This window comes from Phyllobates terribilis, unplaced genomic scaffold, assembly GCF_046119375.1.
Source record: "Phyllobates terribilis strain yellow unplaced genomic scaffold, ASM4611937v1 Scaffold_169__1_contigs__length_4117513, whole genome shotgun sequence".
NCBI classification, from domain to species: Eukaryota; Metazoa; Chordata; class Amphibia; order Anura; family Dendrobatidae; genus Phyllobates; species Phyllobates terribilis.
This window is the reverse complement of record NW_027362929.1, coordinates 1,320,912-1,348,775: the sequence shown is the minus strand read 5'-3', so window position 1 is coordinate 1,348,775 and position 27,864 is coordinate 1,320,912. Positions and strand designations below refer to the sequence as shown.

At 45.0% G+C, this 27,864-nt stretch overlaps 15 non-coding genes and 1 pseudogene across 15 annotated transcripts; all 16 read left to right on the top strand.

Moving 5' to 3' along the window:
• The first annotated feature begins 378 nt into the window (after window positions 1-378).
• Window positions 379-569, top strand: LOC141209830 (U2 spliceosomal RNA). The gene has a single exon (XR_012280020.1). It is a non-coding gene; the product is annotated as a U2 spliceosomal RNA (small nuclear RNA).
• A 1,121-nt stretch (window positions 570-1,690) lies between these two features.
• Window positions 1,691-1,881, top strand: LOC141208437 (U2 spliceosomal RNA). Its single transcript, XR_012278666.1, has one exon. It is a non-coding gene; the product is annotated as a U2 spliceosomal RNA (small nuclear RNA).
• A 1,124-nt stretch (window positions 1,882-3,005) lies between these two features.
• On the top strand, window positions 3,006-3,196 carry LOC141208436 (U2 spliceosomal RNA). Its single transcript, XR_012278665.1, has one exon. It is a non-coding gene; the product is annotated as a U2 spliceosomal RNA (small nuclear RNA).
• A 1,117-nt stretch (window positions 3,197-4,313) lies between these two features.
• LOC141208435 (U2 spliceosomal RNA) lies at window positions 4,314-4,504 on the top strand. The gene has a single exon (XR_012278664.1). It is a non-coding gene; the product is annotated as a U2 spliceosomal RNA (small nuclear RNA).
• Window positions 4,505-5,626: 1,122 nt separating this feature from the next.
• Window positions 5,627-5,817, top strand: LOC141210988 (U2 spliceosomal RNA). Its single transcript, XR_012280977.1, has one exon. It is a non-coding gene; the product is annotated as a U2 spliceosomal RNA (small nuclear RNA).
• A 1,117-nt stretch (window positions 5,818-6,934) lies between these two features.
• On the top strand, window positions 6,935-7,125 carry LOC141210188 (U2 spliceosomal RNA). Its single transcript, XR_012280364.1, has one exon. It is a non-coding gene; the product is annotated as a U2 spliceosomal RNA (small nuclear RNA).
• A 1,121-nt stretch (window positions 7,126-8,246) lies between these two features.
• Window positions 8,247-8,437, top strand: LOC141209976 (U2 spliceosomal RNA). Its single transcript, XR_012280160.1, has one exon. It is a non-coding gene; the product is annotated as a U2 spliceosomal RNA (small nuclear RNA).
• Window positions 8,438-9,560: 1,123 nt separating this feature from the next.
• Window positions 9,561-9,751, top strand: LOC141210378 (U2 spliceosomal RNA). Its single transcript, XR_012280549.1, has one exon. It is a non-coding gene; the product is annotated as a U2 spliceosomal RNA (small nuclear RNA).
• Window positions 9,752-10,876: 1,125 nt separating this feature from the next.
• LOC141210393 (U2 spliceosomal RNA) lies at window positions 10,877-11,068 on the top strand. The gene has a single exon (XR_012280564.1). It is a non-coding gene; the product is annotated as a U2 spliceosomal RNA (small nuclear RNA).
• A 1,123-nt stretch (window positions 11,069-12,191) lies between these two features.
• LOC141208434 (U2 spliceosomal RNA) lies at window positions 12,192-12,382 on the top strand. The gene has a single exon (XR_012278663.1). It is a non-coding gene; the product is annotated as a U2 spliceosomal RNA (small nuclear RNA).
• Window positions 12,383-18,501: 6,119 nt separating this feature from the next.
• LOC141210603 (U2 spliceosomal RNA) lies at window positions 18,502-18,706 on the top strand (annotated as a pseudogene).
• Window positions 18,707-19,827: 1,121 nt separating this feature from the next.
• On the top strand, window positions 19,828-20,018 carry LOC141208433 (U2 spliceosomal RNA). The gene has a single exon (XR_012278662.1). It is a non-coding gene; the product is annotated as a U2 spliceosomal RNA (small nuclear RNA).
• A 1,120-nt stretch (window positions 20,019-21,138) lies between these two features.
• Window positions 21,139-21,329, top strand: LOC141208432 (U2 spliceosomal RNA). The gene has a single exon (XR_012278661.1). It is a non-coding gene; the product is annotated as a U2 spliceosomal RNA (small nuclear RNA).
• A 1,119-nt stretch (window positions 21,330-22,448) lies between these two features.
• On the top strand, window positions 22,449-22,639 carry LOC141208430 (U2 spliceosomal RNA). Its single transcript, XR_012278659.1, has one exon. It is a non-coding gene; the product is annotated as a U2 spliceosomal RNA (small nuclear RNA).
• Window positions 22,640-23,758: 1,119 nt separating this feature from the next.
• LOC141211101 (U2 spliceosomal RNA) lies at window positions 23,759-23,949 on the top strand. The gene has a single exon (XR_012281088.1). It is a non-coding gene; the product is annotated as a U2 spliceosomal RNA (small nuclear RNA).
• Window positions 23,950-25,069: 1,120 nt separating this feature from the next.
• LOC141210710 (U2 spliceosomal RNA) lies at window positions 25,070-25,253 on the top strand. The gene has a single exon (XR_012280830.1). It is a non-coding gene; the product is annotated as a U2 spliceosomal RNA (small nuclear RNA).
• The last annotated feature ends 2,611 nt before the right edge of the window (window positions 25,254-27,864 follow it).

The window sequence follows — 27,864 nt, the reverse complement described above, 5'->3', positions numbered from 1 at the left end:
ACAGCAGCAGCCACCTTCAGTCTGCTGCTGGACAGCCAGCAGCAGCAGCAGCAGGAGAGGTAATTAATCAGCAACCCTCCTGCTAAGGGTAGACAGCTGCTCGTTCCACCCCCCCCCCGCCTTAATTGGTTCTCCTCCCTTCCAACGGCGTTGAGGCGGGTGGGAACAGCCGGGGGTTGAGGGTACTGTGCTAAAAGAGGTGGAGTTATGCAGATCTAAAACGCGTGGATTGCAGCAGCAGCAAGCCGAAAAGTGCAGGCATGTGAGGGATCTAGAGGTTGACAGCATGTCTTCTTAACGGGAGTCCAGGTGGCCATCTCCACAAATGGACTTTTCAGAATCCTTGGGTGGCACCGTAGTCGGAAACCAATTCTGGTTATCGCTTCTTGGCCTTTTGGCTAAGATCAAGTGTAGTATCTGTTCTTATCAGTTTAATATCTGATACGTCCCCTATCTGGGGACCATATATTAAATGGATTTTTAGAACAGGGAGATGGAAAAAGAGCTTGCTCTGTCCACTCCACGCATTGACCTGGTATTGCAGTATCTCCAGGACCGGTGCACCCCTTCTTTAATGCAGTTTCTAAAATCAGAAAGAATTGAATTCAATGCTTTTTGTTCATTTTGCTTGTTTGTCGGATTTTGGGATGGACTCTTTGGCTTTGCTTTTCTTCTCCTCATTGGATTTTTCATGTTAAAAGTTGCAGAAGCCAGATGACAAGCTCATTTTGGTTCAACTTCAGCAACTGTGCATTGCATTGCCATGTAATGTAATGTAATGCAATGCTATCTATCTAGCTCTCCCTCTATACTTCCTTTTGGATAAACAGACATATTAGGCAAGCATTTTGGAGCTTTCACCTAAATAACTACAGGTGGTGAGATAAGCTGCACAATATAATTGACCTTTCAGTATATTGTTGCACACACACCATCTATTTAGCAAATGCCCTTGTTATCAACAGCAGCCTTTTAAACTCACCTGAGCTAACAGGTATGTGAGCTGGTTACTCTGCTGCGCTTAAAATTTCTTTTTTGGTTTGCTACAATGCCTTTTCTGAAACGTTGTCTCCCTCTGCTGGAACACTGACTTCTTTCATTTAATGCCTGCAGACTATAAAAGAGAAACCAACCCAAAAAGTTTGGTTGATTAGTCTGTGGCATTCTTTTAAACTGTTGCTTATGGCGGTCTCTGTGAGCTTCTCAGTGACATTCAGCCATCCAGGTATCCCGCCTGCAGTAGACGGAATGTGGCAATGGAACGCTGGCTGCGCGTGTCATAATAGGCTCTGAGCCTTTATATACCTGCGCACAGCAGCAGCCACCTTCAGTCTGCTGCTGGACAGCCAGCAGCAGCAGCAGCAGGAGAGGTAATTAATCAGCAACCCTCCTGCTAAGGGTAGACAGCTGCTCGTTCCACCCCCCCCCCCGCCTTAATTGGTTCTCCTCCCTTCCAACGGTGTTGAGGCGGGTGGGAACAGCCGGGGGTTGAGGGTACTGTGCTAAAAGAGGTGGAGTTATGCAGATCTAAAACGCGTGGATTGCAGCAGCAGCAAGCCGAAAAGTGCAGGCATGTGAGGGATCTAGAGGTTGACAGCATGTCTTCTTAACGGGAGTCCAGGTGGCCATCTCCACAAATGGACTTTTCAGAATCCTTGGGTGGCACCGTAGTCGGAAACCAATTCTGGTTATCGCTTCTCGGCCTTTTGGCTAAGATCAAGTGTAGTATCTGTTCTTATCAGTTTAATATCTGATACGTCCCCTATCTGGGGACCATATATTAAATGGATTTTTAGAACAGGGAGATGGAAAAAGAGCTTGCTCTGTCCACTCCACGCATTGACCTGGTATTGCAGTATCTCCAGGACCGGTGCACCCCTTCTTTAATGCAGTTTCTAAAATCAGAAAGAATTGAATTCAATGCTTTTTGTTCATTTTGCTTGTTTGTCGGATTTTGGGATGGACTCTTTGGCTTTGCTTTTCTTCTCCTCATTGGATTTTTCATGTTAAAAGTTGCAGAAGCCAGATGACAAGCTCATTTTGGTTCAACTTCAGCAACTGTGCATTGCATTGCCATGTAATGTAATGTAATGCAATGCTATCTATCTAGCTCTCCCTCTATACTTCCTTTTGGATAAACAGACATATTAGGCAAGCATTTTGGAGCTTTCACCTAAATAACTACAGGTGGTGAGATAAGCTGCACAATATAATTGACCTTTCAGTATATTGTTGCACACACACCATCTATTTAGCAAATGCCCTTGTTATCAACAGCAGCCTTTTAAACTCACCTGAGCTAACAGGTATGTGAGCTGGTTACTCTGCTGTGCTTAAAATTTCTTTTTTGGTTTGCTACAATGCCTTTTCTGAAACGTTGTCTCCCTCTGCTGGAACACTGACTTCTTTCATTTAATGCCTGCAGACTATAAAAGAGAAACCAACCCAAAAAGTTTGGTTGATTAGTCTGTGGCATTCTTTTAAACTGTTGCTTATGGCGGTCTCTGTGAGCTTCTCAGTGACATTCAGCCATCCAGGTATCCCGCCTGCAGTACACGGAATGTGGCAATGGAACGCTGGCTGCGCGTGTCATAATAGGCTCTGAGCCTTTATATACCTGCGCACAGCAGCAGCCACCTTCAGTCTGCTGCTGGACAGCCAGCAGCAGCAGCAGCAGGAGAGGTAATTAATCAGCAACCCTCCTGCTAAGGGTAGACAGCTGCTCGTTCCACCCCCCCCCCCCCCGCCTTAATTGGTTCTCCTCCCTTCCAACGGTGTTGAGGCGGGTGGGAACAGCCGGGGGTTGAGGGTACTGTGCTAAAAGAGGTGGAGTTATGCAGATCTAAAACGCGTGGATTGCAGCAGCAGCAAGCCGAAAAGTGCAGGCATGTGAGGGATCTAGAGGTTGACAGCATGTCTTCTTAACGGGAGTCCAGGTGGCCATCTCCACAAATGGACTTTTCAGAATCCTTGGGTGGCACCGTAGTCGGAAACCAATTCTGGTTATCGCTTCTCGGCCTTTTGGCTAAGATCAAGTGTAGTATCTGTTCTTATCAGTTTAATATCTGATACGTCCCCTATCTGGGGACCATATATTAAATGGATTTTTAGAACAGGGAGATGGAAAAAGAGCTTGCTCTGTCCACTCCACGCATTGACCTGGTATTGCAGTATCTCCAGGACCGGTGCACCCCTTCTTTAATGCAGTTTCTAAAATCAGAAAGAATTGAATTCAATGCTTTTTGTTCATTTTGCTTGTTTGTCGGATTTTGGGATGGACTCTTTGGCTTTGCTTTTCTTCTCCTCATTGGATTTTTCATGTTAAAAGTTGCAGAAGTCAGATGACAAGCTCATTTTGGTTCAACTTCAGCAACTGTGCATTGCATTGCCATGTAATGTAATGTAATGCAATGCTATCTATCTAGCTCTCCCTCTATACTTCCTTTTGGATAAACAGACATATTAGGCAAGCATTTTGGAGCTTTCACCTAAATAACTACAGGTGGTGAGATAAGCTGCACAATATAATTGACCTTTCAGTATATTGTTGCACACACACCATCTATTTAGCAAATGCCCTTGTTATCAACATCAGCCTTTTAAACTCACCTGAGCTAACAGGTATGTGAGCTGGTTACTCTGCTGCGCTTAAAATTTCTTTTTTGGTTTGCTACAATGCCTTTTCTGAAACGTTGTCTCCCTCTGCTGGAACACTGACTTCTTTCATTTAATGCCTGCAGACTATAAAAGAGAAACCAACCCAAAAAGTTTGGTTGATTAGTCTGTGGCATTCTTTTAAACTGTTGCTTATGGCGGTCTCTGTGAGCTTCTCAGTGACATTCAGCCATCCAGGTATCCCGCCTGCAGTAGACGGAATGTGGCAATGGAACGCTGGCTGCGCGTGTCATAATAGGCTCTGAGCCTTTATATACCTGCGCACAGCAGCAGCCACCTTCAGTCTGCTGCTGGACAGCCAGCAGCAGCAGCAGGAGAGGTAATTAATCAGCAACCCTCCTGCTAAGGGTAGACAGCTGCTCGTTCCACCCCCCCCCCGCCTTAATTGGTTCTCCTCCCTTCCAACGGTGTTGAGGCGGGTGGGAACAGCCGGGGGTTGAGGGTACTGTGCTAAAAGAGGTGGAGTTATGCAGATCTAAAACGCGTGGATTGCAGCAGCAGCAAGCCGAAAACTGCAGGCATGTGAGGGATCTAGAGGTTGACAGCATGTCTTCTTAACGGGAGTCCAGGTGGCCATCTCCACAAATGGACTTTTCAGAATCCTTGGGTGGCACCGTAGTCGGAAACCAATTCTGGTTATCGCTTCTCGGCCTTTTGGCTAAGATCAAGTGTAGTATCTGTTCTTATCAGTTTAATATCTGATACGTCCCCTATCTGGGGACCATATATTAAATGGATTTTTAGAACAGGGAGATGGAAAAAGAGCTTGCTCTGTCCACTCCACGCATTGACCTGGTATTGCAGTATCTCCAGGACCGGTGCACCCCTTCTTTAATGCAGTTTCTAAAATCAGAAAGAATTGAATTCAATGCTTTTTGTTCATTTTGCTTGTTTGTCGGATTTTGGGATGGACTCTTTGGCTTTGCTTTTCTTCTCCTCATTGGATTTTTCATGTTAAAAGTTGCAGAAGCCAGATGACAAGCTCATTTTGGTTCAACTTCAGCAACTGTGCATTGCATTGCCATGTAATGTAATGTAATGCAATGCTATCTATCTAGCTCTCCCTCTATACTTCCTTTTGGATAAACAGACATATTAGGCAAGCATTTTGGAGCTTTCACCTAAATAACTACAGGTGGTGAGATAAGCTGCACAATATAATTGACCTTTCAGTATATTGTTGCACACACACCATCTATTTAGCAAATGCCCTTGTTATCAACAGCAGCCTTTTAAACTCACCTGAGCTAACAGGTATGTGAGCTGGTTACTCTGCTGCGCTTAAAATTTCTTTTTTGGTTTGCTACAATGCCTTTTCTGAAACGTTGTCTCCCTCTGCTGGAACACTGACTTCTTTCATTTAATGCCTGCAGACTATAAAAGAGAAACCAACCCAAAAAGTTTGGTTGATTAGTCTGTGGCATTCTTTTAAACTGTTGCTTATGGCGGTCTCTGTGAGCTTCTCAGTGACATTCAGCCATCCAGGTATCCCGCCTGCAGTAGACGGAATGTGGCAATGGAACGCTGGCTGCGCGTGTCATAATAGGCTCTGAGCCTTTATATACCTGCGCACAGCAGCAGCCACCTTCAGTCTGCTGCTGGACAGCCAGCAGCAGCAGCAGCAGGAGAGGTAATTAATCAGCAACCCTCCTGCTAAGGGTAGACAGCTGCTCGTTCCACCCCCCCCCCCCGCCTTAATTGGTTCTCCTCCCTTCCAACGGTGTTGAGGCGGGTGGGAACAGCCGGGGGTTGAGGGTACTGTGCTAAAAGAGGTGGAGTTATGCAGATCTAAAACGCGTGGATTGCAGCAGCAGCAAGCCGAAAAGTGCAGGCATGTGAGGGATCTAGAGGTTGACAGCATGTCTTCTTAACGGGAGTCCAGGTGGCCATCTCCACAAATGGACTTTTCAGAATCCTTGGGTGGCACCGTAGTCGGAAACCAATTCTGGTTATCGCTTCTCGGCCTTTTGGCTAAGATCAAGTGTAGTATCTGTTCTTATCAGTTTAATATCTGATATGTCCCCTATCTGGGGACCATATATTAAATGGATTTTTAGAACAGGGAGATGGAAAAAGAGCTTGCTCTGTCCACTCCACGCATTGACCTGGTATTGCAGTATCTCCAGGACCGGTGCACCCCTTCTTTAATGCAGTTTCTAAAATCAGAAAGAATTGAATTCAATGCTTTTTGTTCATTTTGCTTGTTTGTCGGATTTTGGGATGGACTCTTTGGCTTTGCTTTTCTTCTCCTCATTGGATTTTTCATGTTAAAAGTTGCAGAAGCCAGATGACAAGCTCATTTTGGTTCAACTTCAGCAACTGTGCATTGCATTGCCATGTAATGTAATGTAATGCAATGCTATCTATCTAGCTCTCCCTCTATACTTCCTTTTGGATAAACAGACATATTAGGCAAGCATTTTGGAGCTTTCACCTAAATAACTACAGGTGGTGAGATAAGCTGCACAATATAATTGACCTTTCAGTATATTGTTGCACACACACCATCTATTTATCAAATGCCCTTGTTATCAACAGCAGCCTTTTAAACTCACCTGAGCTAACAGGTATGTGAGCTGGTTACTCTGCTGCGCTTAAAATTTCTTTTTTGGTTTGCTACAATGCCTTTTCTGAAACGTTGTCTCCCTCTGCTGGAACACTGACTTCTTTCATTTAATGCCTGCAGACTATAAAAGAGAAACCAACCCAAAAAGTTTGGTTGATTAGTCTGTGGCATTCTTTTAAACTGTTGCTTATGGCGGTCTCTGTGAGCTTCTCAGTGACATTCAGCCATCCAGGTATCCCGCCTGCAGTAGACGGAATGTGGCAATGGAACGCTGGCTGCGCGTGTCATAATAGGCTCTGAGCCTTTATATACCTGCGCACAGCAGCAGCCACCTTCAGTCTGCTGCTGGACAGCCAGCAGCAGCAGCAGGAGAGGTAATTAATCAGCAACCCTCCTGCTAAGGGTAGACAGCTGCTCGTTCCACCCCCCCCCCGCCTTAATTGGTTCTCCTCCCTTCCAACGGTGTTGAGGCGGGTGGGAACAGCCGGGGGTTGAGGGTACTGTGCTAAAAGAGGTGGAGTTATGCAGATCTAAAACGCGTGGATTGCAGCAGCAGCAAGCCGAAAAGTGCAGGCATGTGAGGGATCTAGAGGTTGACAGCATGTCTTCTTAACGGGAGTCCAGGTGGCCATCTCCACAAATGGACTTTTCAGAATCCTTGGGTGGCACCGTAGTCGGAAACCAATTCTGGTTATCGCTTCTCGGCCTTTTGGCTAAGATCAAGTGTAGTATCTGTTCTTATCAGTTTAATATCTGATACGTCCCCTATCTGGGGACCATATATTAAATGGATTTTTAGAACAGGGAGATGGAAAAAGAGCTTGCTCTGTCCACTCCACGCATTGACCTGGTATTGCAGTATCTCCAGGACAGGTGCACCCCTTCTTTAATGCAGTTTCTAAAATCAGAAAGAATTGAATTCAATGCTTTTTGTTCATTTTGCTTGTTTGTCGGATTTTGGGATGGACTCTTTGGCTTTGCTTTTCTTCTCCTCATTGGATTTTTCATGTTAAAAGTTGCAGAAGCCAGATGACAAGCTCATTTTGGTTCAACTTCAGCAACTGTGCATTGCATTGCCATGTAATGTAATGTAATGCAATGCTATCTATCTAGCTCTCCCTCTATACTTCCTTTTGGATAAACAGACATATTAGGCAAGCATTTTGGAGCTTTCACCTAAATAACTACAGGTGGTGAGATAAGCTGCACAATATAATTGACCTTTCAGTATATTGTTGCACACACACCATCTATTTAGCAAATGCCCTTGTTATCAACAGCAGCCTTTTAAACTCACCTGAGCTAACAGGTATGTGAGCTGGTTACTCTGCTGCGCTTAAAATTTCTTTTTTGGTTTGCTACAATGCCTTTTCTGAAACGTTGTCTCCCTCTGCTGGAACACTGACTTCTTTCATTTAATGCCTGCAGACTATAAAAGAGAAACCAACCCAAAAAGTTTGGTTGATTAGTCTGTGGCATTCTTTTAAACTGTTGCTTATGGCGGTCTCTGTGAGCCTCTCAGTGACATTCAGCCATCCAGGTATCCCGCCTGCAGTAGACGGAATGTGGCAATGGAACGCTGGCTGCGCGTGTCATAATAGGCTCTGAGCCTTTATATACCTGCGCACAGCAGCAGCCACCTTCAGTCTGCTGCTGGACAGCCAGCAGCAGCAGCAGCAGGAGAGGTAATTAATCAGCAACCCTCCTGCTAAGGGTAGACAGCTGCTCGTTCCACCCCCCCCCCCGCCTTAATTGGTTCTCCTCCCTTCCAACGGTGTTGAGGCGGGTGGGAACAGCCGGGGGTTGAGGGTACTGTGCTAAAAGAGGTGGAGTTATGCAGATCTAAAACGCGTGGATTGCAGCAGCAGCAAGCCGAAAAGTGCAGGCATGTGAGGGATCTAGAGGTTGACAGCATGTCTTCTTAACGGGAGTCCAGGTGGCCATCTCCACAAATGGACTTTTCAGAATCCTTGGGTGGAACCGTAGTCGGAAACCAATTCTGGTTTTCGCTTCTCGGCCTTTTGGCTAAGATCAAGTGTAGTATCTGTTCTTATCAGTTTAATATCTGATACGTCCCCTATCTGGGGACCATATATTAAATGGATTTTTAGAACAGGGAGATGGAAAAAGAGCTTGCTCTGTCCACTCCACGCATTGACCTGGTATTGCAGTATCTCCAGGACCGGTGCACCCCTTCTTTAATGCAGTTTCTAAAATCAGAAAGAACTGAATTCAATGCTTTTTGTTCATTTTGCTTGTTTGTCGGATTTTGGGATGGACTCTTTGGCTTTGCTTTTCTTCTCCTCATTGGATTTTTCATGTAAAAAGTTGCAGAAGCCAGATGACAAGCTCATTTTGGTTCAACTTCAGCAACTGTGCATTGCATTGCCATGTAATGTAATGTAATGCAATGCTATCTATCTAGCTCTCCCTCTATACTTCCTTTTGGATAAACAGACATATTAATCAAGCATTTTGGAGCTTTCACCTAAATAACTACAGGTGGTGAGATAAGCTGCACAATATAATTGACCTTTCAGTATATTGTTGCACACACACCATCTATTTAGCAAATGCCCTTGTTATCAACACCAGCCTTTTAAACTCACCTGAGCTAACAGGTATGTGAGCTGGTTACTCTGCTGCGCTTAAAATTTCTTTTTTGGTTTGCTACAATGCCTTTTCTGAAACGTTGTCTCCCTCTGCTGGAACACTGACTTCTTTCATTTAATGCCTGCAGACTATAAAAGAGAAACCAACCCAAAAAGTTTGGTTGATTAGTCTGTGGCATTCTTTTAAACTGTTGCTTATGGCGGTCTCTGTGAGCTTCTCAGTGACATTCAGCCATCCAGGTATCCCGCCTGCAGTAGACGGAATGTGGCAATGGAACGCTGGCTGCGCGTGTCATAATAGGCTCTGAGCCTTTATATACCTGCGCACAGCATCAGCCACCTTCAGTCTGCTGCTGGACAGCCAGCAGCAGCAGCAGCAGCAGGAGAGGTAATTAATCAGCAACCCTCCTGCTAAGGGTAGACAGCTGCTCGTTCCACCCCCCCCCCGCCTTAATTGGTTCTCCTCCCTTCCAACGGTGTTGAGGCGGGTGGGAACAGCCGGGGGTTGAGGGTACTGTGCTAAAAGAGGTGGAGTTTTGCAGATCTAAAACGCGTGGATTGCAGCAGCAGCAAGCCGAAAAGTGCAGGCATGTGAGCGATCTAGAGGTTGACAGCATGTCTTCTTAACGGGAGTCCAGGTGGCCATCTCCACAAATGGACTTTTCAGAATCCTTGGGTGGCACCGTAGTCGGAAACCAATTCTGGTTATCGCTTCTCGGCCTTTTTGCTAAGATCAAGTGTAGTATCTGTTCTTATCAGTTTAATATCTGATACGTCCCCTATCTGGGGACCATATATTAAATGGATTTTTAGAACAGGGAGATGGAAAAAGAGCTTGCTCTGTCCACTCCACGCATTGACCTGGTATTGCAGTATCTCCAGGACCGGTGCACCCCTTCTTTAATGCAGTTTCTAAAATCAGAAAGAATTGAATTCAATGCTTTTTGTTCATTTTGCTTGTTTGTCGGATTTTGGGATGGACTCTTTGGCTTTGCTTTTCTTCTCCTCATTGGATTTTTCATGTTAAAAGTTGCAGAAGCCAGATGACAAGCTCATTTTGGTTCAACTTCAGCAACTGTGCATTGCATTGCCATGTAATGTAATGTAATGCAATGCTATCTATCTAGCTCTCCCTCTATACTTCCTTTTGGATAAACAGACATATTAGGCAAGCATTTTGGAGCTTTCACCTAAATAACTACAGGTGGTGAGATAAGCTGCACAATATAATTGACCTTTCAGTATATTGTTGCACACACACCATCTATTTAGCAAATGCCCTTGTTATCAACAGCAGCCTTTTAAACTCACCTGAGCTAACAGGTATGTGAGCTGGTTACTCTGCTGCGCTTAAAATTTCTTTTTTGGTTTGCTACAATGCCTTTTCTGAAACGTTGTCTCCCTCTGCTGGAACACTGACTTCTTTCATTTAATGCCTGCAGACTATAAAAGAGAAACCAACCCAAAAAGTTTGGTTGATTAGTCTGTGGCATTCTTTTAAACTGTTGCTTATGGCGGTCTCTGTGAGCTTCTCAGTGACATTCAGCCATCCAGGTATCCCGCCTGCAGTAGACGGAATGTGGCAATGGAACGCTGGCTGCGCGTGTCATAATAGGCTCTGAGCCTTTATATACCTGCGCACAGCAGCAGCCACCTTCAGTCTGCTGCTGGACAGCCAGCAGCAGCAGCAGCAGGAGAGGTAATTAATCAGCAACCCTCCTGCTAAGGGTAGACAGCTGCTCGTTCCACCCCCCCCCCCCCCCGCCTTAATTGGTTCTCCTCCCTTCCAACGGTGTTGAGGCGGGTGGGAACAGCCGGGGGTTGAGGGTACTGTGCTAAAAGAGGTGGAGTTATGCAGATCTAAAACGCGTGGATTGCAGCAGCAGCAAGCCGAAAAGTGCAGGCATGTGAGGGATCTAGAGGTTGACAGCATGTCTTCTTAACGGGAGTCCAGGTGGCCATCTCCACAAATGGACTTTTCAGAATCCTTGGGTGGCACCGTAGTCGGAAACCAATTCTGGTTATCGCTTCTCGGCCTTTTGGCTAAGATCAAGTGTAGTATCTGTTCTTATCAGTTTAATATCTGATAATGTCCCCTATCTGGGGACCATATATTAAATGGATTTTTAGAACAGGGAGATGGAAAAAGAGCTTGCTCTGTCCACTCCACGCATTGACCTGGTAATGCAGTATCTCCAGGACCGGTGCACCCCTTCTTTAATGCAGTTTCTAAAATCAGAAAGAATTGAATTCAATGCTTTTTTTCATTTTGCTTGTTTGTCGGATTTTGGGATGGACTCTTTGGCTTTGCTTTTCTTCTCCTCATTGGATTTTTCATGTTAAAAGTTGCAGAAGCCAAATGACAAGCTCATTTTGGTTCAACTTCAGCAACTGTGCATTGCATTGCCATGTAATGTAATGTAATGCAATGCTATCTATCTAGCTCTCCCTCTATACTTCCTTTTGGATAAACAGACATATTAGGCAAGCATTTTGGAGCTTTCACCTAAATAACTACAGGTGGTGAGATAAGCTGCACAATATAATTGACCTTTCAGTATATTGTTGCACACACACCATCTATTTAGCAAATGCCCTTGTTATCAACAGCAGCCTTTTAAACTCACCTGAGCTAACAGGTATGTGAGCTGGTTACTCTGCTGCGCTTAAAATTTCTTTTTTGGTTTGCTACAATGCCTTTTCTGAAACGTTGTCTCCCTCTGCTGGAACACTGACTTCTTTCATTTAATGCCTGCAGACTATAAAAGAGAAACCAACCCAAAAAGTTTGGTTGATTAGTCTGTGGCATTCTTTTAAACTGTTGCTTATGGCGGTCTCTGTGAGCTTCTCAGTGACATTCAGCCATCCAGGTATCCCGCCTGCAGTAGACGGAATGTGGCAATGGAACGCTGGCTGCGCGTGTCATAATAGGCTCTGAGCCTTTATATACCTGCGCACAGCAGCAGCCACCTTCAGTCTGCTGCTGGACAGCCAGCAGCAGCAGCAGCAGCAGGAGAGGTAATTAATCAGCAACCCTCCTGCTAAGGGTAGACAGCTGCTCGTTCCACCCCCCCCCCCGCCTTAATTGGTTCTCCTCCCTTCCAACGGTGTTGAGGCGGGTGGGAACAGCCGGGGGTTGAGGGTACTGTGCTAAAAGAGGTGGAGTTATGCAGATCTAAAACGCGTGGATTGCAGCAGCAGCAAGCCGAAAAGTGCAGGCATGTGAGGGATCTAGAGGTTGACAGCATGTCTTCTTAACGGGAGTCCAGGTGGCCATCTCCACAAATGGACTTTTCAGAATCCTTGGGTGGCACCGTAGTCGGAAACCAATTCTGGTTATCGCTTCTCGGCCTTTTGGCTAAGATCAAGTGTAGTATCTGTTCTTATCAGTTTAATATCTGATACGTCCCCTATCTGGGGACCATATATTAAATGGATTTTTAGAACAGGGAGATGGAAAAAGAGCTTGCTCTGTCCACTCCACGCATTGACCTGGTATTGCAGTATCTCCAGGACCGGTGCACCCCTTCTTTAATGCAGTTTCTAAAATCAGAAAGAATTGAATTCAATGCTTTTTGTTCATTTTGCTTGTTTGTCGGATTTTGGGATGGACTCTTTGGCTTTGCTTTTCTTCTCCTCATTGGATTTTTCATGTTAAAAGTTGCAGAAGCCAGATGACAAGCTCATTTTGGTTCAACTTCAGCAACTGTGCATTGCATTGCCATGTAATGTAATGTAATGCAATGCTATCTATCTAGCTCTCCCTCTATACTTCCTTTTGGATAAACAGACATATTAGGCAAGCATTTTGGAGCTTTCACCTAAATAACTACAGGTGGTGAGATAAGCTGCACAATATAATTGACCTTTCAGTATATTGTTGCACACACACCATCTATTTAGCAAATGCCCTTGTTATCAACAGCAGCCTTTTAAACTCACCTGAGCTAACAGGTATGTGAGCTGGTTACTCTGCTGCGCTTAAAATTTCTTTTTTGGTTTGCTACAATGCCTTTTCTGAAACGTTGTCTCCCTCTGCTGGAACACTGACTTCTTTCATTTAATGCCTGCAGACTATAAAAGAGAAACCAACCCAAAAAGTTTGGTTGATTAGTCTGTGGCATTCTTTTAAACTGTTGCTTATGGCGGTCTCTGTGAGCTTCTCAGTGACATTCAGCCATCCAGGTATCCCGCCTGCAGTAGACGGAATGTGGCAATGGAACGCTGGCTGCGCGTGTCATAATAGGCTCTGAGCCTTTATATACCTGCGCACAGCAGCAGCCACCTTCAGTCTGCTGCTGGACAGCCAGCAGCAGCAGCAGCAGGAGAGGTAATTAATCAGCAACCCTCCTGCTAAGGGTAGACAGCTGCTCGTTCCACCCCCCCCCGCCTTAATTGGTTCTCCTCCCTTCCAACGGTGTTGAGGCGGGTGGGAACAGCCGGGGGTTGAGGGTACTGTGCTAAAAGAGGTGGAGTTATGCAGATCTAAAACGCGTGGATTGCAGCAGCAGCAAGCCGAAAAGTGCAGGCATGTGAGGGATCTAGAGGTTGACAGCATGTCTTCTTAACGGGAGTCCAGGTGGCCATCTCCACAAATGGACTTTTCAGAATCCTTGGGTGGCACCGTAGTCGGAAACCAATTCTGGTTATCGCTTCTCGGCCTTTTGGCTAAGACCAAGTGTCTTGTCTGGGGTCCTTGAGTGTTTTCCCTTGGCCTTCCGGCATCGCCATCTTGATGGCTTAAGCCGGTTGCTGCTTTAGGGGGAGAACGAGGAGGAACGAGAGAGTGATCATAATGGGCGTGAAGATACGCTATGCTGGGACCGATGACAATCGGGTTCGCAATGCATTCCGCATTGAAGTTGATGCTGCTGTCAGAGAGCGTTTCAATCTGTCGTATATGGTGCACGAGGTGATCTTCAAAATCCTGGAAGTGACAAGAGAAAACATCGTCTGCCTGCAGGAATCCCGGAAAGAAGGACGGTATGTCTTGGTGCTGCAATCTATGGCGGCTTGCCGGAACCTATACAAGAGGTTGAGGGAGCAGGAGAAGAATCCAACCTTGGATGGTTTGACCTTTACAGTCTTGTACTCCAAAGGTGATGTTCCCCTAGTCATTTTTATGTATAATCCCTTTGTGCAAGAACATGACATTGCGGCTTTTCTTAAGAGGCATTGTGACTTTGTGAGCAACAGTCACAAAATAATGAACGAGGAGAACTTATGGACTGGCAAATACAGATATTTTGTCAGATTTGGGGAAAGTTCTTCGGAGCCTGGAGGTGTTCATTACCCTCCCCAAAGTTTCTCCATCGGGAGAGATAGGGGTATTCTCTTCTTTCCTGAAGCCCCAGTTTTTTGCAGGAAATGTAAGAAGTACGGCCACTTACAAGAGGTTTGTACTGCTGTGCCTGTTTGCTCCAAGTGCAACTAAAGTGGGCATGTTGCTAAGGACTGTACCAATCCGATTGTTTGCAATGCTTGTGGTATGGAGGGGCATGCCTTTAAGGATTGTACTCGTCGTGCGAACGAGGGCAAGGCAAGGGCATACTCTGAGGTGGTCGCGAACTCTCCGAGGCCTAGGAGTGTGACACCTGAGGCCGCAGTTTCTTCCAGGGTGAAGGTAGTGGAACAGCGTGTGGAGACTGCTCCAGTGAGGGCGTCTGCTGACCTACTGATGGAGCCCGGGAGAGTGGAAGAGGTTCTGGCAGCTGAGATGGACATTTCTTCCTATCAGGGGGGTTTCATCGACTCCTTTTGTGAGGAACGTGAGGGAGCCTTGGAAACCCCAGGGGACCCGGCTCTCAGTTGGAGCGGTGAAAGTATGGATGAAGAGGGAGTTGGAGGTCAAGGAGACTTCACTGAGACTGGGATGAGGTCTTCTGAGGAACCGGACCGCGCTAAGAATAAAAGGGCCCGGTTATCTGAACCATCAAGTAGCCAATGCGTGGCAAGTCCGGTGAGTGAGCGGGATTACCCAGCGGGTTCTCTTTCTCCTGCGTCAACGGCTTACCTGGAGGAGAATTTGGAGTCCACTATCTTTCAGCTAGGTGGAAGTTCGCCAGATGACAAAGGATAAGAAAGGCGTGTTTTTTTTCCTGAGACTGGTGTTTGTGGTTTTTGAGCCAAAGAATGGTCTCTAAACCAAATTGGGACATTGCGTCCCTTAATGTAAGACTTCTAAAGTCTAGAGTTAGAAGATCTGTGATTCTGGACTTCTTACATAACCATTCTTTTGATATTATGTGTCTACAGGAGTGTGGTATAGAAGAACCCCTGGAAGACGCTGATTGGCCATATGGCCAGCATATCTGGTCTGGCTCTAGTGGGAATAAAAATGATGGAGTTGGGATAGTATTAAATAATAGAAATTTTGTTTTTGAATGTTATAAGGTAATAGAGGTGGGTCGTTGCATCTCTGCAGTTGTGTGTGGGAGGGGGTGGAAAGTTAAAATTATAAATATTTATGGTCCTACAAAAAAAGAAGACAGGTTAAGTTTATTAGATAAATTATGTTTAGAATTACCTGGTAGGATCCCTGTGATAGTAACAGGTGATTTTAACTGTGTAACTGATGGGAAAGTTGATGCCTCAGGAAAAAAATTGACAAACATTATTTCAGATTTTTTCTTTTTTGATGCTGCTGAGGTTTATTTGGGGAAGCCACCACCACCAACCTATAAAGCTGACAGGGGTGGGATAACATCTAGGATTGATAGGATGTTTTTTTCTAAAAATATAATATGTGATGGTTTTTCTCAATTTCCAGTTCCTTTTTCGGACCATGTGTGCCTGAAAGGTGAGTTTAGAGGGGATTTAAGGCGGGTGCATGGGAGAGGTGTATGGAAATTGAATGTGAGTTTGCTTGAGGATGAGAGAATTGTGAATGATTTTAAGAAAAAATATAGTTGGTGTAAATCTCAAAAGAGTAAGTTTGAAAGTGTGTTGGTGTGGTGGGATTGGATGAAGTATGAAGTGCAAAAGTTTTTTCGTCGATGGGGCTATAAAAAGGCTGCCATGGTAAGGAGTCAATATAAAGATTTAATGATGAGGGTGGAATGGCTGGAAAAAATGAGGATGTGTGGTGTGGATGTGGATGATTTATTAAGAAGTGCGAGAGAGGATTTGAAGAGGACTTTGGAGAGGAAGGGAAGGGAAATAATTTTTAGGTCTAAGGTGGTCCATCTTGATAAAGATGAAAAGTGTTCAAGATATTTCTTTAAAAAAATAAATGGTAAGAAGGAGGGTATGGAGGAGATTTTTGATGTGGATGGTGTTTGTGTGAGTGGGAAGGATGTAATGAAGGAAGTGGTCAGGTTTTATGCTGAGTTGTTTGGCAGAAAGTGGGTGGATGAGAGTTTGAAAGAAGAAGTGCTTAAGACTTTGGATTGTAGGGTGGATGAGGATGGATGTTCTGGTCTATGTGAGGCTGTGATTGAGGAAGAAGTTAAGAAAGCGTTGTTTGGTGCAAGGAAAAATGTGACGCCTGGGAAGGATGGTTTGCCTGTGGAGCTATATGTTATGATGTGGGAAGTGATGGGTATGGATTTAGTGGAAGTGTGTCAGTTTATGTGGGAGAATGGGATGCTTGCGGGTTCAATGAAGGAGGGAGTGGTGGTCTTAATCCATAAGAAAGGGGATAAAAGGTGTTTGAGTAATTGGAGGCCAATTACGCTTCTGAACGCTGATTATAAGGTATTCAGTAAAATTTTGGCGTGTCGGATGCGTGTGGTTATAGCTGATGTGATTGGTAAAGATCAAGTGTGTGCAGTGCCTGGTAGATGTATGACAGATAATCTGTGTCTTTTAAGAGATGTGTTGTGGGATTGTAAGGTAAGAAAGCAGAAGTGTATGGTGATGGCTGTTGACTTTGAAAAGGCGTTTGATCGCGTGTCTCATGTGTTTCTATTTGAGGTTTTGCGTAGAATGGGTTTTCCGGAGAAATTTGTACGTGCCGTGAGAGGATTGTATGGGGAGGTGGTAAGTGAATTTCTGGTGAATGGGTTTTTGAGTGAGAAAGTGTGTATTAGGTCTGGTGTGAGGCAAGGTTGCCCCATGTCACCGGTATTATTTGTGTGTGTGATTGAGCCACTGCTGTGTATGATTCGGAAAGAGAAAGTGGTGCGTGGTTTGTTAGTGCCGGGGAGTGGTGGAATGACTGTGAAAGTCTTAGGATATATGGATGATGTGGTAGTGGTGAGTGAGAGTGTGGCCTCTATGGAGAGAGTAAAATTGTTGTTGAATTTTTTTTGTGGCGCGTCAGCGTTTCGTGTGAATTGGAATAAATGCATGTTTAAATGTTTTGGTGACAATAGGATTAAGATGGATGGTGTGGCTGGTGTGGATGGTGCAATTAAAGTGTTGGGAGTTTTTTTTAATGATGATTTGAAAGGTTATGAGAGTTGGGATGAATGTGGTGAGCGGATTGTGCGAAAGATGAATTTTTGGAAGTTACGTTCTTTGTCTTTGGTAGGGAAGGTTCTTATTATTAAGGCTGTTATTCTCCCTATTTTGCTTTACGTTTCTTGTATCTTTCCAGTGCCCTATAGGAAAATTAAAAAAGTGGAGAAACTAATTTTTGTGTTTTTTTGGGGCAGTAGGATGGAAAGACTTAAGAGGGAGATTTTGTTTAAGCAATATTTGCATGGGGGACTGAAGTTCCCGAATATTGAAGTGTTTCTAACATTGCATTTTATTAAGACTACGGTCATTTTGGTTGGGAAGAATAATAAAGGGGCATTTATGTGTAAGTATTTGGCTGGATGGATGCTGTATGGTCTGAATTGGGTGAAGCGTGATAAGAATGTGCCTGTTGCGTTTAAGTGTCCTGAGTGGTATGGTTTGATTGAGAAGTTTGTGAGGGAGAATGATTTGTTAGCAGTTGCAATGAAAGACTTTACGTTTGTTAAGAAGGTGATGGGGAAGATGTGTGTGAATGAGTGTGAGAGTAATGTGGTGGGATTGCGTTCTATGGAAGTTGCGCGGGTATGGAAGAAGTTAAGCATTCAAGGTGTGTCGAATAGACAGCGAGATATAGTTTGGATGGGCCTTCATAACATTTTGCCAGTGAGGGATTTTCAGAAGAAAAGAAATCTCATAAGATCTGCAGTATGTCCAAGGGATGGTTGTGGAGCGAATGAGACGGTGAGGCACCTTATCTGGGATTGTAATTTTGCGTATGATGTGTGGAAAGGTGTGGGTGGACTGTGTAAAGGGGTTGCTAGTGTGAAGTTTATTGATTGGAGAGTGGCTATGTTTGGATTTGGTGCTAGTCGTCGTGGCCTAGAAAGGATGATGTGGTTTATTATGGTGTGTGTGCAGGAGAGCTTGTGGGATGTGAGAAATTTGAGTGTGTTTAAAAGAGTAAATTTAACAGTAAATGATTGTATTAGGTTGATCTTAGCAAGACTATATGTAATCTATTTGTGGGATACAAGAGAAGGTGGTGGTGGTGGAACAGATTCTGAAGGTGTGTGGAAATACCTTAAGTGGCAGGATATGGTTAAATACCGTTGATTCTTTTTTTTCTGGAATTTTCTCTGGCTTAAGATTACTTGGATGTATTTTTGTTGAATAATACTTTAATAAAGAAACCACAATGATGTTTATGAAGTAGCAGTATAACTTATGACGAAGTCTGGTTGACTGTTTGCTTTTACCTAAACCTGAGTGGTTTTAAAAAAAAAAAAAAAAAAAAAAATCTGTTCTTATCAGTTTAATATCTGATACGTCCCCTATCTGGGGACCATATATTAAATGGATTTTTAGAACAGGGAGATGGAAAAAGAGCTTGCTCTGTCCACTCCACGCATTGACCTGGTATTGCAGTATCTCCAGGACCGGTGCACCCCTTCTTTAATGCAGTTTCTAAAATCAGAAAGAATTGAATTCAATGCTTTTTGTTCATTTTGCTTGTTTGTCGGATTTTGGGATGGACTCTTTGGCTTTGCTTTTCTTCTCCTCATTGGATTTTTCATGTTAAAAGTTGCAGAAGCCAGATGACAAGCTCATTTTGGTTCAACTTCAGCAACTGTGCATTGCATTGCCATGTAATGTAATGTAATGCAATGCTATCTATCTAGCTCTCCCTTTATACTTCCTTTTGGATAAACAGACATATTAGGCAAGCATTTTGGAGCTTTCACCTAAATAACTACAGGTGGTGAGATAAGCTGCACAATATAATTGACCTTTCAGTATATTGTTGCACACACACCATCTATTTAGCAAATGCCCTTGTTATCAACAGCAGCCTTTTAAACTCACCTGAGCTAACAGGTATGTGAGCTGGTTACTCTGCTGCGCTTAAAATTTCTTTTTTGGTTTGCTACAATGCCTTTTCTGAAACGTTGTCTCCCTCTGCTGGAACACTGACTTCTTTCATTTAATGCCTGCAGACTATAAAAGAGAAACCAACCCAAAAAGTTTGGTTGATTAGTCTGTGGCATTCTTTTAAACTGTTGCTTATGGCGGTCTCTGTGAGCTTCTCAGTGACATTCAGCCATCCAGGTATCCCGCCTGCAGTAGACGGAATGTGGCAATGGAACGCTGGCTGCGTGTGTCATAATAGGCTCTGAGCCTTTATATACCTGCGCACAGCAGCAGCCACCTTCAGTCTGCTGCTGGACAGCCAGCAGCAGCAGCAGCAGGAGAGGTAATTAATCAGCAACCCTCCTGCTAAGGGTAGACAGCTGCTCGTTCCACCCCCCCCCCCGCCTTAATTGGTTCTCCTCCCTTCCAACGGTGTTGAGGCGGGTGGGAACAGCCGGGGGTTGAGGGTACTGTGCTAAAAGAGGTGGAGTTATGCAGATCTAAAACGCGTGGATTGCAGCAGCAGCAAGCCGAAAAGTGCAGGCATGTGAGGGATCTAGAGGTTGACAGCATGTCTTCTTAACGGGAGTCCAGGTGGCCATCTCCACAAATGGACTTTTCAGAATCCTTGGGTGGCACCGTAGTCGGAAACCAATTCTGGTTATCGCTTCTCGGCCTTTTGGCTAAGATCAAGTGTAGTATCTGTTCTTATCAGTTTAATATCTGATACGTCCCCTATCTGGGGACCATATATTAAATGGATTTTTAGAACAGGGAGATGGAAAAAGAGCTTGCTCTGTCCACTCCACGCATTGACCTGGTATTGCAGTATCTCCAGGACCGGTGCACCCCTTCTTTAATGCAGTTTCTAAAATCAGAAAGAATTGAATTCAATGCTTTTTGTTCATTTTGCTTGTTTGTCGGATTTTGGGATGGACTCTTTGGCTTTGCTTTTCTTCTCCTCATTGGATTTTTCATGTTAAAAGTTGCAGAAGCCAGATGACAAGCTCATTTTGGTTCAACTTCAGCAACTGTGCATTGCATTGCCATGTAATGTAATGTAATGCAATGCTATCTATCTAGCTCTCCCTCTATACTTCCTTTTGGATAAACAGACATATTAGGCAAGCATTTTGGAGCTTTCACCTAAATAACTACAGGTGGTGAGATAAGCTGCACAATATAATTGACCTTTCAGTATATTGTTGTACACACACCATCTATTTAGCAAATGCCCTTGTTATCAACAGCAGCCTTTTAAACTCACCTGAGCTAACAGGTATGTGAGCTGGTTACTCTGCTGCGCTTAAAATTTCTTTTTTGGTTTGCTACAATGCCTTTTCTGAAACGTTGTCTCCCTCTGCTGGAACACTGACTTCTTTCATTTAATGCCTGCAGACTATAAAAGAGAAACCAACCCAAAAAGTTTGGTTGATTAGTCTGTGGCATTCTTTTAAACTGTTGCTTATGGCGGTCTCTGTGAGCTTCTCAGTGACATTCAGCCATCCAGGTATCCCGCCTGCAGTAGACGGAATGTGGCAATGGAACGCTGGCTGCGCGTGTCATAATAGGCTCTGAGCCTTTATATACCTGCGCACAGCAGCAGCCACCTTCAGTCTGCTGCTGGACAGCCAGCAGCAGCAGCAGCAGGAGAGGTAATTAATCAGCAACCCTCCTGCTAAGGGTAGACAGCTGCTCGTTCCACCCCCCCCCCGCCTTAATTGGTTCTCCTCCCTTCCAACGGTGTTGAGGCGGGTGGGAACAGCCGGGGGTTGAGGGTACTGTGCTAAAAGAGGTGGAGTTATGCAGATCTAAAACGCGTGGATTGCAGCAGCAGCAAGCCGAAAAGTGCAGGCATGTGAGGGATCTAGAGGTTGACAGCATGTCTTCTTAACGGGAGTCCAGGTGGCCATCTCCACAAATGGACTTTTCAGAATCCTTGGGTGGCACCGTAGTCGGAAACCAATTCTGGTTATCGCTTCTCGGCCTTTTGGCTAAGATCAAGTGTAGTATCTGTTCTTATCAGTTTAATATCTGATACGTCCCCTATCTGGGGACCATATATTAAATGGATTTTTAGAACAGGGAGATGGAAAAAGAGCTTGCTCTGTCCACTCCACGCATTGACCTGGTATTGCAGTATCTCCAGGACCGGTGCACCCCTTCTTTAATGCAGTTTCTAAAATCAGAAAGAATTGAATTCAATGCTTTTTGTTCATTTTGCTTGTTTGTCGGATTTTGGGATGGACTCTTTGGCTTTGCTTTTCTTCTCCTCATTGGATTTTTCATGTTAAAAGTTGCAGAAGCCAGATGACAAGCTCATTTTGGTTCAACTTCAGCAACTGTGCATTGCATTGCCATGTAATGTAATGTAATGCAATGCTATCTATCTAGCTCTCCCTCTATACTTCCTTTTGGATAAACAGACATATTAGGCAAGCATTTTGGAGCTTTCACCTAAATAACTACAGGTGGTGAGATAAGCTGCACAATATAATTGACCTTTCAGTATATTGTTGCACACACACCATCTATTTAGCAAATGCCCTTGTTATCAACAGCAGCCTTTTAAACTCACCTGAGCTAACAGGTATGTGAGCTGGTTACTCTGCTGCGCTTAAAATTTCTTTTTTGGTTTGCTACAATGCCTTTTCTGAAACGTTGTCTCCCTCTGCTGGAACACTGACTTCTTTCATTTAATGCCTGCAGACTATAAAAGAGAAACCAACCCAAAAAGTTTGGTTGATTAGTCTGTGGCATTCTTTTAAACTGTTGCTTATGGCGGTCTCTGTGAGCTTCTCAGTGACATTCAGCCATCCAGGTATCCCGCCTGCAGTAGACGGAATGTGGCAATGGAACGCTGGCTGCGCGTGTCATAATAGGCTCTGAGCCTTTATATACCTGCGCACAGCAGCAGCCACCTTCAGTCTGCTGCTGGACAGCCAGCAGCAGCAGCAGCAGGAGAGGTAATTAATCAGCAACCCTCCTGCTAAGGGTAGACAGCTGCTCGTTCCACCCCCCCCCGCCTTAATTGGTTCTCCTCCCTTCCAACGGTGTTGAGGCGGGTGGGAACAGCCGGGGGTTGAGGGTACTGTGCTAAAAGAGGTGGAGTTATGCAGATCTAAAACGCGTGGATTGCAGCAGCAGCAAGCCGAAAAGTGCAGGCATGTGAGGGATCTAGAGGTTGACAGCATGTCTTCTTAACGGGAGTCCAGGTGGCCATCTCCACAAATGGACTTTTCAGAATCCTTGGGTGGCACCGTAGTCGGAAACCAATTCTGGTTATCGCTTCTCGGCCTTTTGGCTAAGATCAAGTGTAGTATCTGTTCTTATCAGTTTAATATCTGATACGTCCCCTATCTGGGGACCATATATTAAATGGATTTTTAGAACAGGGAGATGGAAAAAGAGCTTGCTCTGTCCACTCCACGCATTGACCTGGTATTGCAGTATCTCCAGGACCGGTGCACCCCTTCTTTAATGCAGTTTCTAAAATCAGAAAGAATTGAATTCAATGCTTTTTGTTCATTTTGCTTGTTTGTCGGATTTTGGGATGGACTCTTTGGCTTTGCTTTTCTTCTCCTCATTGGATTTTTCATGTTAAAAGTTGCAGAAGCCAGATGACAAGCTCATTTTGGTTCAACTTCAGCAACTGTGCATTGCATTGCCATGTAATGTAATGTAATGCAATGCTATCTATCTAGCTCTCCCTCTATACTTCCTTTTGGATAAACAGACATATTAGGCAAGCATTTTGGAGCTTTCACCTAAATAACTACAGGTGGTGAGATAAGCTGCACAATATAATTGACCTTTCAGTATATTGTTGCACACACACCATCTATTTAGCAAATGCCCTTGTTATCAACAGCAGCCTTTTAAACTCACCTGAGCTAACAGGTATGTGAGCTGGTTACTCTGCTGCGCTTAAAATTTCTTTTTTGGTTTGCTACAATGCCTTTTCTGAAACGTTGTCTCCCTCTGCTGGAACACTGACTTCTTTCATTTAATGCCTGCAGACTATAAAAGAGAAACCAACCCAAAAAGTTTGGTTGATTAGTCTGTGGCATTCTTTTAAACTGTTGCTTATGGCGGTCTCTGTGAGCTTCTCAGTGACATTCAGCCATCCAGGTATCCCGCCTGCAGTAGACGGAATGTGGCAATGGAACGCTGGCTGCGCGTGTCATAATAGGCTCTGAGCCTTTATATACCTGCGCACAGCAGCAGCCACCTTCAGTCTGCTGCTGGACAGCCAGCAGCAGCAGCAGCAGGAGAGGTAATTAATCAGCAACCCTCCTGCTAAGGGTAGACAGCTGCTCGTTCCACCCCCCCCCGCCTTAATTGGTTCTCCTCCCTTCCAACGGTGTTGAGGCGGGTGGGAACAGCCGGGGGTTGAGGGTACTGTGCTAAAAGAGGTGGAGTTATGCAGATCTAAAACGCGTGGATTGCAGCAGCAGCAAGCCGAAAAGTGCAGGCATGTGAGGGATCTAGAGGTTGACAGCATGTCTTCTTAACGGGAGTCCAGGTGGCCATCTCCACAAATGGACTTTTCAGAATCCTTGGGTGGCACCGTAGTCGGAAACCAATTCTGGTTATCGCTTCTCGGCCTTTTGGCTAAGATCAAGTGTAGTATCTGTTCTTATCAGTTTAATATCTGATACGTCCCCTATCTGGGGACCATATATTAAATGGATTTTTAGAACAGGGAGATGGAAAAAGAGCTTGCTCTGTCCACTCCACGCATTGACCTGGTATTGCAGTATCTCCAGGACCGGTGCACCCTTTCTTTAATGCAGTTTCTAAAATCAGAAAGAATTGAATTCAATGCTTTTTGTTCATTTTGCTTGTTTGTCGGATTTTGGGATGGACTCTTTGGCTTTGCTTTTCTTCTCCTCATTGGATTTTTCATGTTAAAAGTTGCAGAAGCCAGATGACAAGCTCATTTTGGTTCAACTTCAGCAACTGTGCATTGCATTGCCATGTAATGTAATGTAATGCAATGCTATCTATCTAGCTCTCCCTCTATACTTCCTTTTGGATAAACAGACATATTAGGCAAGCATTTTGGAGCTTTCACCTAAATAACTACAGGTGGTGAGATAAGCTGCACAATATAATTGACCTTTCAGTATATTGTTGTACACACACCATCTATTTAGCAAATGCCCTTGTTATCAACAGCAGCCTTTTAAACTCACCTGAGCTAACAGGTATGTGAGCTGGTTACTCTGCTGCGCTTAAAATTTCTTTTTTGGTTTGCTACAATGCCTTTTCTGAAACGTTGTCTCCCTCTGCTGGAACACTGACTTCTTTCATTTAATGCCTGCAGACTATAAAAGAGAAACCAACCCAAAAAGTTTGGTTGATTAGTCTGTGGCATTCTTTTAAACTGTTGCTTATGGCGGTCTCTGTGAGCTTCTCAGTGACATTCAGCCATCCAGGTATCCCGCCTGCAGTAGACGGAATGTGGCAATGGAACGCTGGCTGCGCGTGTCATAATAGGCTCTGAGCCTTTATATACCTGCGCACAGCAGCAGCCACCTTCAGTCTGCTGCTGGACAGCCAGCAGCAGCAGCAGCAGGAGAGGTAATTAATCAGCAACCCTCCTGCTAAGGGTAGACAGCTGCTCGTTCCACCCCCCCCCCGCCTTAATTGGTTCTCCTCCCTTCCAACGGTGTTGAGGCGGGTGGGAACAGCCGGGGGTTGAGGGTACTGTGCTAAAAGAGGTGGAGTTATGCAGATCTAAAACGCGTGGATTGCAGCAGCAGCAAGCCGAAAAGTGCAGGCATGTGAGGGATCTAGAGGTTGACAGCATGTCTTCTTAACGGGAGTCCAGGTGGCCATCTCCACAAATGGACTTTTCAGAATCCTTGGGTGGCACCGTAGTCGGAAACCAATTCTGGTTATCGCTTCTCGGCCTTTTGGCTAAGATCAAGTGTAGTATCTGTTCTTATCAGTTTAATATCTGATACGTCCCCTATCTGGGGACTAGTGTTGAGCCACCCCCGTAGTGTTCGGGTTGGGTTCGGTTCGTCGAACACCGGGATGTTCGAGGAACTGTTCGTCGAACTGTTCGTCGAACACCTTAGAACACCGTCGAACACCGTTAAAACCAATGGCAGGCAAACAAAAACACATAGAAACACATAGAAAACACCTTCAAAGGTGTCCAAAAGCTGACAAACTGCTCAGAAGACGCTTTCTTTAAAAAAGCCGGCCGGCAATTCAGCAGCGGCATACACCGGTACCCGACAATTTAGACAAGAAGGAATAGAGCCTCACACATAGATTAGATAGATAGAAACATGTCAGTCACATATATATGAAGTACAGTGACAGTGTTGCTTACTGTACTTGTCATTTAGTGTAAAGGATTTATTAAAAAATATAATAGTGTTTTCATGCACTGTCTCTTTAAAAAAGCCGGCCGGCAATTCAGCATCTGTACCCGACAATTTATAACAGACAGAATAGAGCTTCACACATAGATTAGATAGATAGAAACATGTCAGTCACATATATATGAAGCACAGTGACAGTGTTGGTTACTGTACTTGTCATTTAGTATTAAAATAAAGGATTTATTATTAAAAAAAATTGGCGTGGGGTTCCCCTTAATTTTAGTCTCTAGCGGAGGTTAAGCAGACAGCTGGGACAGATGTTTGAAGCCTGGGAAGGGGGTAATACCCACGGAGCTTCCCAGGCTACTAATATCAGCCCCCAGCTGAATACATAGCCTTTACTAGCTATTAAAATGGGGGACCCAAAAAAAAAATGACGTGGGGTCCCCCCTAATTTAATAGCTAGCAAAGGCTAGGCAGACAGCTGGGGGCTGATATTAATAGCCCAGGAAGGGAGCCATGAATATTGGCCCCCTCCCAGGCTAGAAACACCAGCCGTCAGCCGCCCCAGAAATGGCGCATTCATAGGATGCGCCAATTCTGGCACTTAGCCTCGCTCTTCCACGCTGCCCTGTAGCGGTGGCAGGGGGTAATAGGGCTGGGGTTGATGTCAGCTTATAATGCCAGCTGACATCAAGCCCAGGTTAGTAATGGAGAGGCGTCTATAAGACACCCCCATTACTAACCCCATAGTCAAAGTTAAAAGAAAACACAAACACCCAGAATAAAGTCCTTTAATTGAAATAAAGACACAATCCTTTATTGTTCTAAATTAAACCATACTTACCATCACGCCCATTCCAGCTGAAGCCAACGATCTCCTGCAATAAAAGAAAAATAATAAAGCAACCTCATCCTTACCTTTCCATGGTTCCCACGACAGCTTCAGCTCTGCTACATCGAGATGACAGGCTGGACCGCAGCAGAACGCCGCCATCCAGCCTGTCATCCCGCAGACACTGAGAAGCGCAGGCATGCTTGCGCTCTGCAGTGTCTGGCTGTGACGGCATAAAGATGAGACGAGTTCATGTCCAATGAACTCAGCTCACCTCCTGCACGTCACTGACAGCGTGGGAGAATTCTCCTGCACTCAGCGCTTCAGCGTGAGAATTCTCCCACGCTGAAGCGCTGAGTGCAGGAGAATTTTCCCACGCTGTCAGTGAAGTGCATAAGGTGAGCTCATGTCCAATGAACTCAGCTCACCTCCTGCACGTCACTGACAGCGTGGGAGAATTCTCCTGCACTCAGCGCTTCAGTGTGAGAATTCTCCCACGCTGAAGCGCTGAGTGCAGGAGAATTTTCCCACGCTGTCAGTGACGTGCATGAGGTGAGCCGAGTTCATTGGACATTAACTCGGCTCATCTGGATGCCCTCACAGAGAGACACTGTGGAGCGCAAGCAAGCCTGCGCTTCTCAGTGTCTGCGGGATGACAGGCTGGATGGCGGCGTTCTGCTGCGGTCCAGCCTGTCATCTCGATGTAGCAGAGCTGAAGCTGTCATGGGAACCATGGAAAGGTAAGGATGATGTTGCTTTATTATTTTTCTTTTATTTCAGGAGATCGTTGGCTTCAGCTGGAATGGGCTGATGGTAAATATGGTTTAATTTAGAACAATAAAGAATTGTGTGTTTATTTCAATTAAAGGACTTTTTTCTGGGTGTTGTGTTTTTTTTAAATACTTTACTAGAAATTCATGGTGGTCATGTCTAATATTGGCGTGACCCCATGAATTTTGGGCTTAGGGCCAGCTGATAATGCCAAGCTGGCCCTAACCCCTTTATTACCCAGTGAGCCACCGCATCAGCGCCCTGGATGAGTTGGGTACAGCGCCAGAAGATGGCGCTTCTATGAACGCGCCATTTTCCGGGGTGGCTGCGGACTGCAATTTGCAGCGGGGGTGGCCCAGAAAGCTTGGGCCTCCCTGCGCTGCGGATTCCAGCCCCCAGCTGCCTAGTTGTACCTGGCTGGACACAAAAACAGGGCGAAGCCCCACGTCAATTTTCTTTAAATTATTTCATGAAATAATTAAGAAAAAAAGGGCTTCCCTATATTGTTGTGTCCGGCCAGGTACAAATAGGCAGCTGGTGGTTGGGGGCAGCCCGTTCCTGCCTGCTGCACCTGACTGGACACAAATATAGTGCGAAGCCCCACGTCAATTTTTTTTTAATTATTTCATGAATTTCCTGAAATAATTTAAAAAAATTGAAGTGGGGCTTCGCACTATATTTGTGTCCAGCCAGGTACAGCAGGCAGGAATGGGCTGCCCCCAACCACCAGCTGCCTATTTGTACCTGGCCGGA